The sequence below is a fragment of the Lepisma saccharinum genome, chromosome 10 (assembly GCF_977018435.1).
Source record: "Lepisma saccharinum chromosome 10, izLepSacc3.1, whole genome shotgun sequence".
In the NCBI taxonomy this organism is placed as follows: Eukaryota; Metazoa; Arthropoda; class Insecta; order Zygentoma; family Lepismatidae; genus Lepisma; species Lepisma saccharinum.
This window is the reverse complement of record NC_139238.1, coordinates 11,572,013-11,582,373: the sequence shown is the minus strand read 5'-3', so window position 1 is coordinate 11,582,373 and position 10,361 is coordinate 11,572,013.

The following is a 10,361-nucleotide window of genomic DNA, read 5'->3' as shown; positions in this document are numbered from 1 at the left end:
AATGGAAAAAACATAAAAATCTGGAGTTTGCCCCCTCTTCTCCTGCTATTTTGGTGAGAAGGCGCGAACTTTAGTATTCTTTTCAAAGAATGGACATTTCTCAAGAGATTGAAACATGTTTCATGTTCTTGGGTGCCATACAAGTTGAATAATAAGCCAAAATGCGATTTTTTTTACGAGAAATAGGTTAATTTGTATTTTTTGGAGGAAAATTGTTATAACTCGGGCATATGGGAGCAATCTACTTCGGATAAGTTTTGTTTTGCAGCTAAAACCAGAGGCGAAGCGTCCGGTCGTCGGGAGATGCGGAGATGACAAAGCAAAATAATAAAAAAATATTGCTTTTTAAATATTTTAGAGAAGAAGTAAAAAATAAGTCAGAATACTCGCATATTTGAGCGAAATTAGTCACTCGACGCCATGAAACAGCTAGAAATACGCAAGAGATTCGCTAAATTTAGCGAATCGAAAGGAGAGCCCAGTTCTACCCCGCCCGCTACGTTTCCTGTTGAGTGCAATGGTGTCAGGCGGGCCAACTCATCGCAGCAGGTCTGCAAATCTAAGGTCCTTCGACCGCTTTTCTCCCGCTCTTGAAGGTCTGGTCATAAGAGGCCTTTTTTCAGCCCCCTTGTTTACAAACACGGCAGGCTTTCAGTGACGTCATAAGTAAGCAAAAGCATAAATTTCCCCACGGTTAGTGCTAGAAAGAGCTGGGGAGGAGAGATAGCAGTTCTGTATCCATTGTATTTCCTTTACAGTATTTCTCCTTTTCAATTTTTTTCTATCTTTTGATCCTTCGGTTCAATATCGTTTTCTGTAAATAATGTTCTTACTTTACAAAACACGAAGTACTTCAATGTTGTTTTGTGTTTACTATGCTTACGAATGACAAGACTGATCAAGGTGACAGACATACTTACTTAGACAGAACCTTTTCCCTAACATATCTTACTTTCGTCCCAGGGATGGTCAACAACTTCAGGATTCCGGAAAATTTAAAATCTCGATTCAGAAATTTTACTACCCAGATTTCGGAGAGAGACGTTTAACAATTTTTTCATTTTTCGGGTAGAATTTAAGGAAGTTTAGTCTTCCTTATTTTACAATCATATACAACGTAGAACAAAATGAATTTGGCCATCTCTACTTCACACGTCTGTACGAACACTGTTATGATCATTATCAATGTAGAACCCCCCCCCCCCCTCTCCGTCCACGGTTGAAAGATTGACCCTGACGTTTGGCAAGTCTTGCGATGACTAGGTAAAAATGGCACGCTTCGCCACTGGCTAAAACATCAGCGCATGCAACCGTGTACAATTCAGAACGCCGGACCGAGGAAGGGGGAGCTTGGTGGGGGGGCAAGACCCCGGAATGGAAAAAACATAAAATCTGGAGTTTGTCCCCTCTTCTCCCGGAATTTTGGGGAGAGGGCGCAAACTTTAGTATTCTTTTCAAAGAATGGACATTTCTCACGAGAATGAAACATGTTTCATGTGCCTTACAAGTAGAATAATATGCCAAAATGTGATTTATTTATTTTTACGAAAAATAGGCAATTTGCATTTTTGGAGAAAAATTGTTATAACTCGGGCACTATGGGAGCAATCTACTTCGGATAAGTTTTTTTTTGCAGCAAAAATATCAGAGCATGCAACCGTGTACAATTCAGAACGCCGAACCGAGGAAGGGGGGTTGGGGGTGCGACCCCCGAATTTCAATGGAAAAAAAATCTGGAGTTTGCCCCCTCTTCTCCCGCTATTTTGGGGAAATATGCGCAAATCTTAGTATTCTTTTCAAAGAATGGACGTTTCCAAGGAGAATCAAACATGTTTCATGTTCCTGGGTGTCATACAAGTTGAATAATGAGCCAAAATGTGAAACTTTGTTCGGAAATGTGGCATGGATATGTTGCGGTGGGGGGAGGTTGTTCATCAATGTGAATTTCCCAGGCTTGCTCCAGACCTGTCTCAGAGTTTCTACCCAAACATAAGAGTATGAAGGTCCTAAAAGCACATTCATTTCGTAATCAGCACCATGATACCATATGGTATCATTGGGGCAGTACGACCTTACTCTGATGATACCATATGGTATCATCGGGAGAGTAAAGGCAATAACAACTTTTCTTTGTTTAATATAAATAGACCTGGACAAACCTGGAATTTAAAAACAGACATTTAGTAGACACCCTGCTTTCTCACAGCTGAGGGCAATAAAAGCAAAGCACCTACTGATCTACTGAAGCATTACACAGAAAATGTGCACAGAAGAATTACATTCACTGATGAAAATTCTGTTATTGTTGAGGAGGCTTTCCACTTGCAAAATGACAGGGTGTATGCTGCAAGCTCAAGAGTAGAGTTGCTAAAAGTCCAGGAAGTTTAAATAAATTCAATTCTGGTCCAAGAGATAAAATCAGTAAGCATAAATGGGCTCTGGACCATTAAGAACCTTTTTATCTGGAAAATATTTCAATTCGGTCAAGGAACCTTTATTCCAGATCAATTTAAATAAGGTTCAGGAACATTTTTTTATTTTTTTTCGAATTAATTTAAATACGATCTAGGGACCTTTTCTCCGGATCAATTTAAATATGGATCAAGTTCTAGTTCTGTATTGAAATAAAACAATACACAACGTAGAGTCTGTGAGAATAAAGGTTCCGGTTCTGTTACGGAACCCAATAGAATTTATGGGTTCCTGGAGCTTTAACAACCCTGTTCAAGAGATGTTAGTGTGAAGTCTCCAAGAGTACAGAGGAGCCACAATCTTGCTTTAATCATGGTGTGGTGGGGGTGAGGTATAATGGCACCACTTAGCTGCGTTTCTGCGAGAAAAAAATTACAAAACATCAGCCTGAGTGTACCAGGAGACAATGGTCAAGGATCTCTGCAACACACTCTTTCATGGTCAGTCAGAACTACAGCTTTCAACAAGATTCTGCACCAGCTCATAAGGCTCATTGATTTGCAAATGTGCCATTTCATTTCCCACTCAAATTGCTCATCTGGCAGTCCAGACATCAACTCTCTGGACTATAAATTGTAGTCTGTGCTTCAAGACACACCTCAGTATTGCCAGTCTGAATCTGAAGCACTTTGTTGTGAAGGCAGTGGCAGATTTCCCTTTCAATAGAGTGCGTAATGCAATTAATGAGTGGTAAGAGACGTGTGTGCAAGCAAGAGGTGGTAATTTTGAATAATGATTTGTGCTTTGAGTACACAATATATCCGTGTCACACACATGCACAAGATATCACAATATTTTAAAGTATCTTCTGTTTCTTCATTCAAAACCTTATGAAAGTAATTATGGTGAAATTGGGTGTGTATGTAGAACACTTTCAACAAATACAAGTTTATACCAATTAATCTGTGATGCAAATTACTGAAGTTGTAATTATTAGTACTAGACTATATCTTAATCCTTTAGATGTGCTTCATTGAGACTGATTTCTTTAAATGATTTTCCCTGAGATTTTTTTTTCAAATTCCCTGAGATTTCCAGGTTCTCAAAGTATGTTAGAACCCTGGAATTGAGTTGCCACATGATTGACAACACACCACCAGCAGTAGTGAGTCATATGTTGTGGAATCCTGAATAGGATAGTAATTTACCAGACATTTTATCTATGCAACTATATATCTATAACTCCAATATATACATTTACATAAAGAATTTGGAAACTTAATTTTGTCTGTAATGTCTAAAATATGTACCTTTTACTCCCAACTTCTCAACTCTGAATCCCAAAAATGACATAAAACATGACTAATTAGGAACTGCACTTTGCTCCAACGTTCTGCATTTGGAGGTCCATTGTTAGAGAAAACTCAAAGGGTGGCAAGATATGAATCACAAGTGGAATTTTGCTCAATATTATGTTGTCTTAGGTTAATGAGGGTCTCAGGAGTGGTGAGGCAAGGTCGGCCCTCATGTCTTTAGTGCTTCTCACTAATTGCCTCACTTTCATTTGTGCCAATATACAGGGTGATATATGTGGAGACACCTGAATAAAAGTTGAAGGACATACTGTTCTGCAAAACTAACACTGTATGTTTGTAATAGGGGTGGGGAAATGTTATAGGGCATATGAGGATGATGACCGGCCATCTTGAATTCAACTTCAAAAGTTTAAATAGGAATTGGGTGGTATGATATATCAAATCAGGCTAGAATTTCACGACAAATGAAATGGTGAAAGCTTTTCGACGTATCTTTAACCAGTAAAAGTTATCACTGAATTCTTGTACCAATGTGCTATTTTTCGAGTGTCAGAAGAAAAAGGATTAAAATGTCAGTAACGCATCGAGATCAAAGTGACGTCTAGGGAGAGAAGTTGCATATCATTGTGCACAATTTTAATCGGATACATGCACAGAGAGCTGTGCATTACGAATGGTTATCACAGTGTGATGCTTCCACTGAATGAAAGATCCTTCACAGAGACAAGGCTAATGTTTATGTTCATAAACAGAATATTCGACACATGTAATTTGATAACCCATTATGGACAGATCACAATGGAATGGTTAGTGCTGGTAAGTTAATGGTGTGGCATGCTGTGTGGAACACGATTGATTAGTCCATTTTCCGAGGGAACCTTAAATGCTTAGGGCTACTTGGATTTGTTAAATGAACAGTTTTTTCATCCTTGCTTACGGAAGAAGCAACTTTTTAGAGTTTTTTCAGTAGGGGAGAACACTATGGGAACGTTGTGAGACAGTTTCTGTACAGTTAGTTATGAGATGACAAAATAAAAAAAAGGTAAAGTGCTCCCCTGTGTTATGCACCATGCCATGAAGGCATATAAGGGGGGGGGGGGGGTTAGGGACCCACACATTCACATCAGATGACAAGTGTTGAATATTCTGTTTATGAACTTCCTTACAGGCCTCCCCGATGGCAGTGGTTGCGTCGTTGCCTTGTAATCAAGGGATCCCAGGTTTGATTCCCGGTGGAGGCACATAGTGTTTCGATCCCACTTTAAACTGTAGGTCCACTTCCGATTAGCCTTACTGTGCATAAAGTGGACTTAAAACACCAAATCAATCAATCAATCAATGACCTTCCTTATGAACATAAACATTAGCCTTGTCACTGTGAAGGACATTTCATTCAATGGAAGTGTCACACTTTAATTGTTCAAGGCAACCATTTGTAATGCACAGCTGTTCGTGCATGTATCAGATTAAAATCGTGTGCAATGGCATGCAACTTCTCTCCCAGTCACTTTGATCTTGCTGCGTTACTGACACGCTCAAGACATTTTAATATTTTTTCTGACACCTCGAAAAGGAGCAAATTGGTACCAGTAATTCAGTGATAACTTTTTACTGGTTATGTTGAAAAAACCTTCACCATTGCATTTCTCGTAAAAGTCTAGCCTGATTTGATGCTTCATACCACCCAATTCCCATTAAACTTTTGAAGTTAAATTCAAGATAGCAGCAATCATCCTCATATGCCATATAACATCCCCCCCCCCCCCTTAACAAATCTACAATGTTAGTTTTGTGGAACAGTATGTCATTAAACTTTTATTTGGGTGTCTCCACACTTTTGGATCAACCTGTAGTAGGGCTCCAGTGTATCGCTTGGATTTTAGTTACATTCATTCCCTGCGTCCGCAAAAATGCAGCACAACACTTTTGCAGTGTCTAATTTTCCTGGTCGATACGCAAACTTTGAAGTTTCCATGATTTTCTACCAATTGCCGTATTTGCCGACATATAAGATGCACCTTTTCCCCCTTAAAAGTAGATCTGAAAACCAGCGTCTTGTACACTGACACTGAATTTTTTAATACCTTCATTTCTGGAAATTTCCTAATTTCTAAGATTTCTTTCTTGTAGTGTGCGAAGAAGATTAAAATGTTTTCTCCTAGTTAGATTAGGTAAGTTATTTGTTGAAAGTAGTCCTTCATATTACTTACATTTGAAATACTGTAAATTAATTATAAATTTAGTGATAAAGCTTTTTCGTCAAAAATGAGGGTGCATCCTATATGCCGGTAAATACAGTATGTGAAAAGACTATTTGTAATAACAGTTATTTTCATATTCTGCTGTAATTGTTGAATATTTTAAAGCAAAATTTTGGTAAATTGACACTTATAATTAGACAAATACACACCAAATAATATTAGCAGCAGTGCATACTCCCTTCTCACATTCTCTACAGTTAGGTGCAGCCTTGCTCCACAGACTTCTGGAAAATACTTTAGGTGGATAATTTTGATTCTATGAGTTTGGATGACTCTTCTATGAATAATTCCCGCAAGCAGATTCCAAAATTATTTTTTCCCCCACCACGTCGAGTTTTTTCTTCTTCAGAAAATAGCAATATATAAATTGCCTTAATTTCACATTAAAATGTGTAGTTCCATCATTTCCTACAATTTTGAACTATAAATGCACATAGAATAGGAAGTAATCCACCTTCTATCTTCAAAAGAGACATTGGCAAGAAAATTGAAAACTTTGATTACATAAGTTCCATTTTCGAAATCTCTCCTAATCATTTATTTTACGAAATGTTCAAAACACATGTTATAATATGGTGGGTTGATTGAACTCAATGACGTGGAGAAAAATTCTCACATGGGAAGAAATTTGTCATATTCATCACCAGCATTCAAACTACTTCCGAATCACCTATTGGTAAACAAGCAAAATTTCCCTTGCTTAAAATTTATTTTGTTGCATTAGGTTAATAGATGTAATGTAACGGCGAATATGAGAATATGGATTGTAAAAAATTCTGATGTGACGGGGGGAGAAAAATGGATGTAATTTCCATGACCGCATTTACAATTGTACTTTCAGAATCACTCATTGATTTGGAAACAACCTAAATTTCCCTTGCATAAATTTATTTTCTTACATTAGGTAATAGATGTAATGTAGTGGCAAATACGAGAATTTTGATTGTGAAAAAATCCTGACATAATGGGAAAAAATTAATGTAATTTCAGTGATAAGCATTCAAAATACTTTCAGAATTACCTATTGATTTTAAATCCTATTTTTTCCCCCCCAAAAATGCAAAGCTGTATAATACTCTGGCTAGAAAAACTTTTCTGAAGTAGTCAGCGTAAGATGCTACTATGTTTGAGGTCCCACATTGACCATGGACCATTTTTGTTCCATTGCCATTTCATTGGCTTATCATTCATCCTGATTACAATAACCCATGAAATGGGAGAGAAAAATTGGAATTTCCAGTACATTGCATTCTGGTAAAGGCCACATTTCCACTTCATTATGAACAAGACAATGCTCTACAATGTACTCATAGGAAAAATCTACCTCTAGTTAACCTGAATTTAAAATTTATTCTCCTTGTTCAACCGAAAAACAAAATTGCTGGTTTACATTGCAGATTCGTTGGGTATCTAGAATTTCTATGTGTGGGATGACTTTCAGTACAACATTTGCTACACCTGCATGTCTTTATCAAAATAGATCACAGGTAAAATCAGCCCATCACTGATGCTTTAAAATCATCTTTTTTTATTATGATTGAGTAGAAGTCCAATTTTGTGCAATGAGCTAATCGGGATTGGACTTACAGTTAAACTACTGTGCACCTCTGGCAGGTATCAAACCCAGGACACCCTCATTACAAGGCGACAGCATTACTGGTGATTTGCATCCCACTTTAAACTGTAGGTCCAGTCCCAATTAGTGTGTCTGTGCATAAAGTGGACTTGTGCATTTAGAAGTAACACAAGATGCTGTACTGTAGATTATGCAGACACAGGAGATGTAATACATAAGAAATTTTCAGCAAAAAATGCAGGCTCAAACCTCTGTCTCTGGCATACTGTGCCATTGCTCTAACCACTGACCTACAAAGCCAGTCTGGCCTTGCCTGATTTTTCGCTATCTCTGTTTTACCTGCGTGGAATCGTCTGTCAGTGCTATCACAACAGGATCTGTTGCCTTTGAAACACAGTAGACTTCGACATTGCCTGGGTCCTCCCAGCGTAGAGATGTTAAGGCTCGGCTGGACCTTTGGCATGCAAATGGGCGATTTTTTTCAAATTTTCCTCTCCATTCAAAAAACTTCTTGGATATTTCAAAATATGAAACATTACATCAGCTTAGAATTCCTTCTAGAGCATTGACGTGAATTTTCATGTACTTTTTTCATTGTTGTCTAGATATTATCAATAGTTTAATAGACTTATGTAATCACAAAACTATTGATATCATCTAGACAACAATGAAAGAAAAGTACATGAAAATTCACGTCAATGCTCTAGAAGGAATTCTAAGCTGATGTAATGTTTCATATTTTGAAATATCCAAGAAGTTTTTTGAATGGAGAGGAAAATTGAAAAAAATCGCCCATTTGCATGCCAAACGTCCAGCCGAGCCTTAACATTGGCAGAGACTATTCCACGCAGGTAAAACAGCGATAGCGAAAAATCAGGCGAGGCCAGGTTGGCTCGATAGCTCAGTGGTTAGAGCAATGACAGTATGCCAGAGACAGAGGTTCGAGCCTGCATTTTTTGCTGAAAATTTCTACGAAGATACTGTACTGAAACATTACTCATGGATATCAGCAGTATGTAATGTTAACTCCACTAGGTTTGATGAAGTTAAGCAAATAGTTGTGCAACATATGAACATGGTTTTCTTTGTGCTTAGGCCACACAGGAGACCCAGGCTTGATAATCTCTTGGTGGGAATTTTTCAGACAATATCCTTGCACAAAGGGCCATGGTGTTGATCACATCACTACCACTATAGCAGAGATCAAGAACGTGTGAACCAAATAGCATGAGCAGAACAGTGTGTTTTTAGCATTTACCATTAGAATTTTTTTTTACAAATTTCAATGAAACCCTGCAACATATTATCCCTACTTTTGTAGCAGACATGCAATTGACGATTTCCTGGTTTCTATATGGATACAAACAAATTTGAAAAGGAACCCAGATCAGAAAACAAAGAAAAGGTTACATTTAGTTTTCTTATGTAATAACAATTATTGACTTTTCACATGGGGAAAAGATTTACAAAGGTGCAAAGCTTGTTGGGTCTCAAGGTTTAACGGATACCAGGGCAGCCATTTTAGATTCTTTCTCCCCATTCGAAAAACATCTTGGATATTCCAATATCTGAAAAACATCTGCTTAGAATTCCTTTGAAAATATTCACATGAATATTTGTGTGCTTTGTTTTTGCTGTTGTCTAGATATTTTAATAGTTTAATAGACTTACGTAGAAACAAAATTATTGATATCTAGGCAATGCCAAAGCAAGCAACAAGATGCATGTGACTAAATTAGTTTTCACGTTCATAAGACACAATGGCCTCTTATGGACAATGCTTTTCTTATGGGAAATATGAGCACGCTGTTGTGAAATTTCTCGATTTACAAATTTAGCTTACGTAAAAGCGGTACCTGCACGGTGAGCACAAAAAAGTGGTAACTTGTTTACATATTTTTAGATAAATTAAAAATGCAAATTTTCTGTGAAAACAAAATTTTTACATTTTTTTCATTCCTAACATTGAAACATGCCGTAAAATCCAAGCATTCATTATGAAAAAATTGACACTGTTTTCTAATTGTCATAGGTGATGGTGGTGCTCAGAATTTATCAATAATTTAAAGCATATTCGCATTAAAAAATATTCAAATAAAGTATGTGGATATTTTTTATATTCGTGCAGTAGAAAATGTCGTTGCTGGCAATTTTTTGTTCTGTAATTCCAAGTAAAAACTTCCAGCGACAAAGTTGTGAAGAAAATAATGAAATTAATTTTTATAACCACTCAAAGGTTCCCAGAAATATTACTTCCATGCATTTGGAGTTTCTTTTTAACCCGAACTGCACGCAAAGTAAGGGGACGTTGTCTGGCCATCTTGAGCTGACTCACCGCAGCATTCCGGCTAATCACCACCAAGTTTTCAAGTTGTTATTTTATTTCCATTCAGTAAAAATATTAACTTCATTCAGTTTGTTATAATAGAATTGCAATTACTTTAATTTATATAATTGACAATTATTTCCAATGCTGCTGTTGTGAGCAACATTAGTGCTGTCGCAAATACACGTTGTTTTGTTTACATTACTGTCGACATTAATACTGAAATGAAGATCACCTTTCAGTTTCCAATGTACACATAAATTCATAGACAATAATGATTTTATATATATATATATATATATATATATATGTATGTAACAGATTACCATATCTCAATGTTATTCTATGAAATAATTACAGAGAAAGGCGAATGAATATTAAATGTGCCTGTGTATTAAATTAAATCTAATGGGAAAATGACATGCTAATGAACTGTAATGTTCACAGTATAATATTAATAATTACATAAA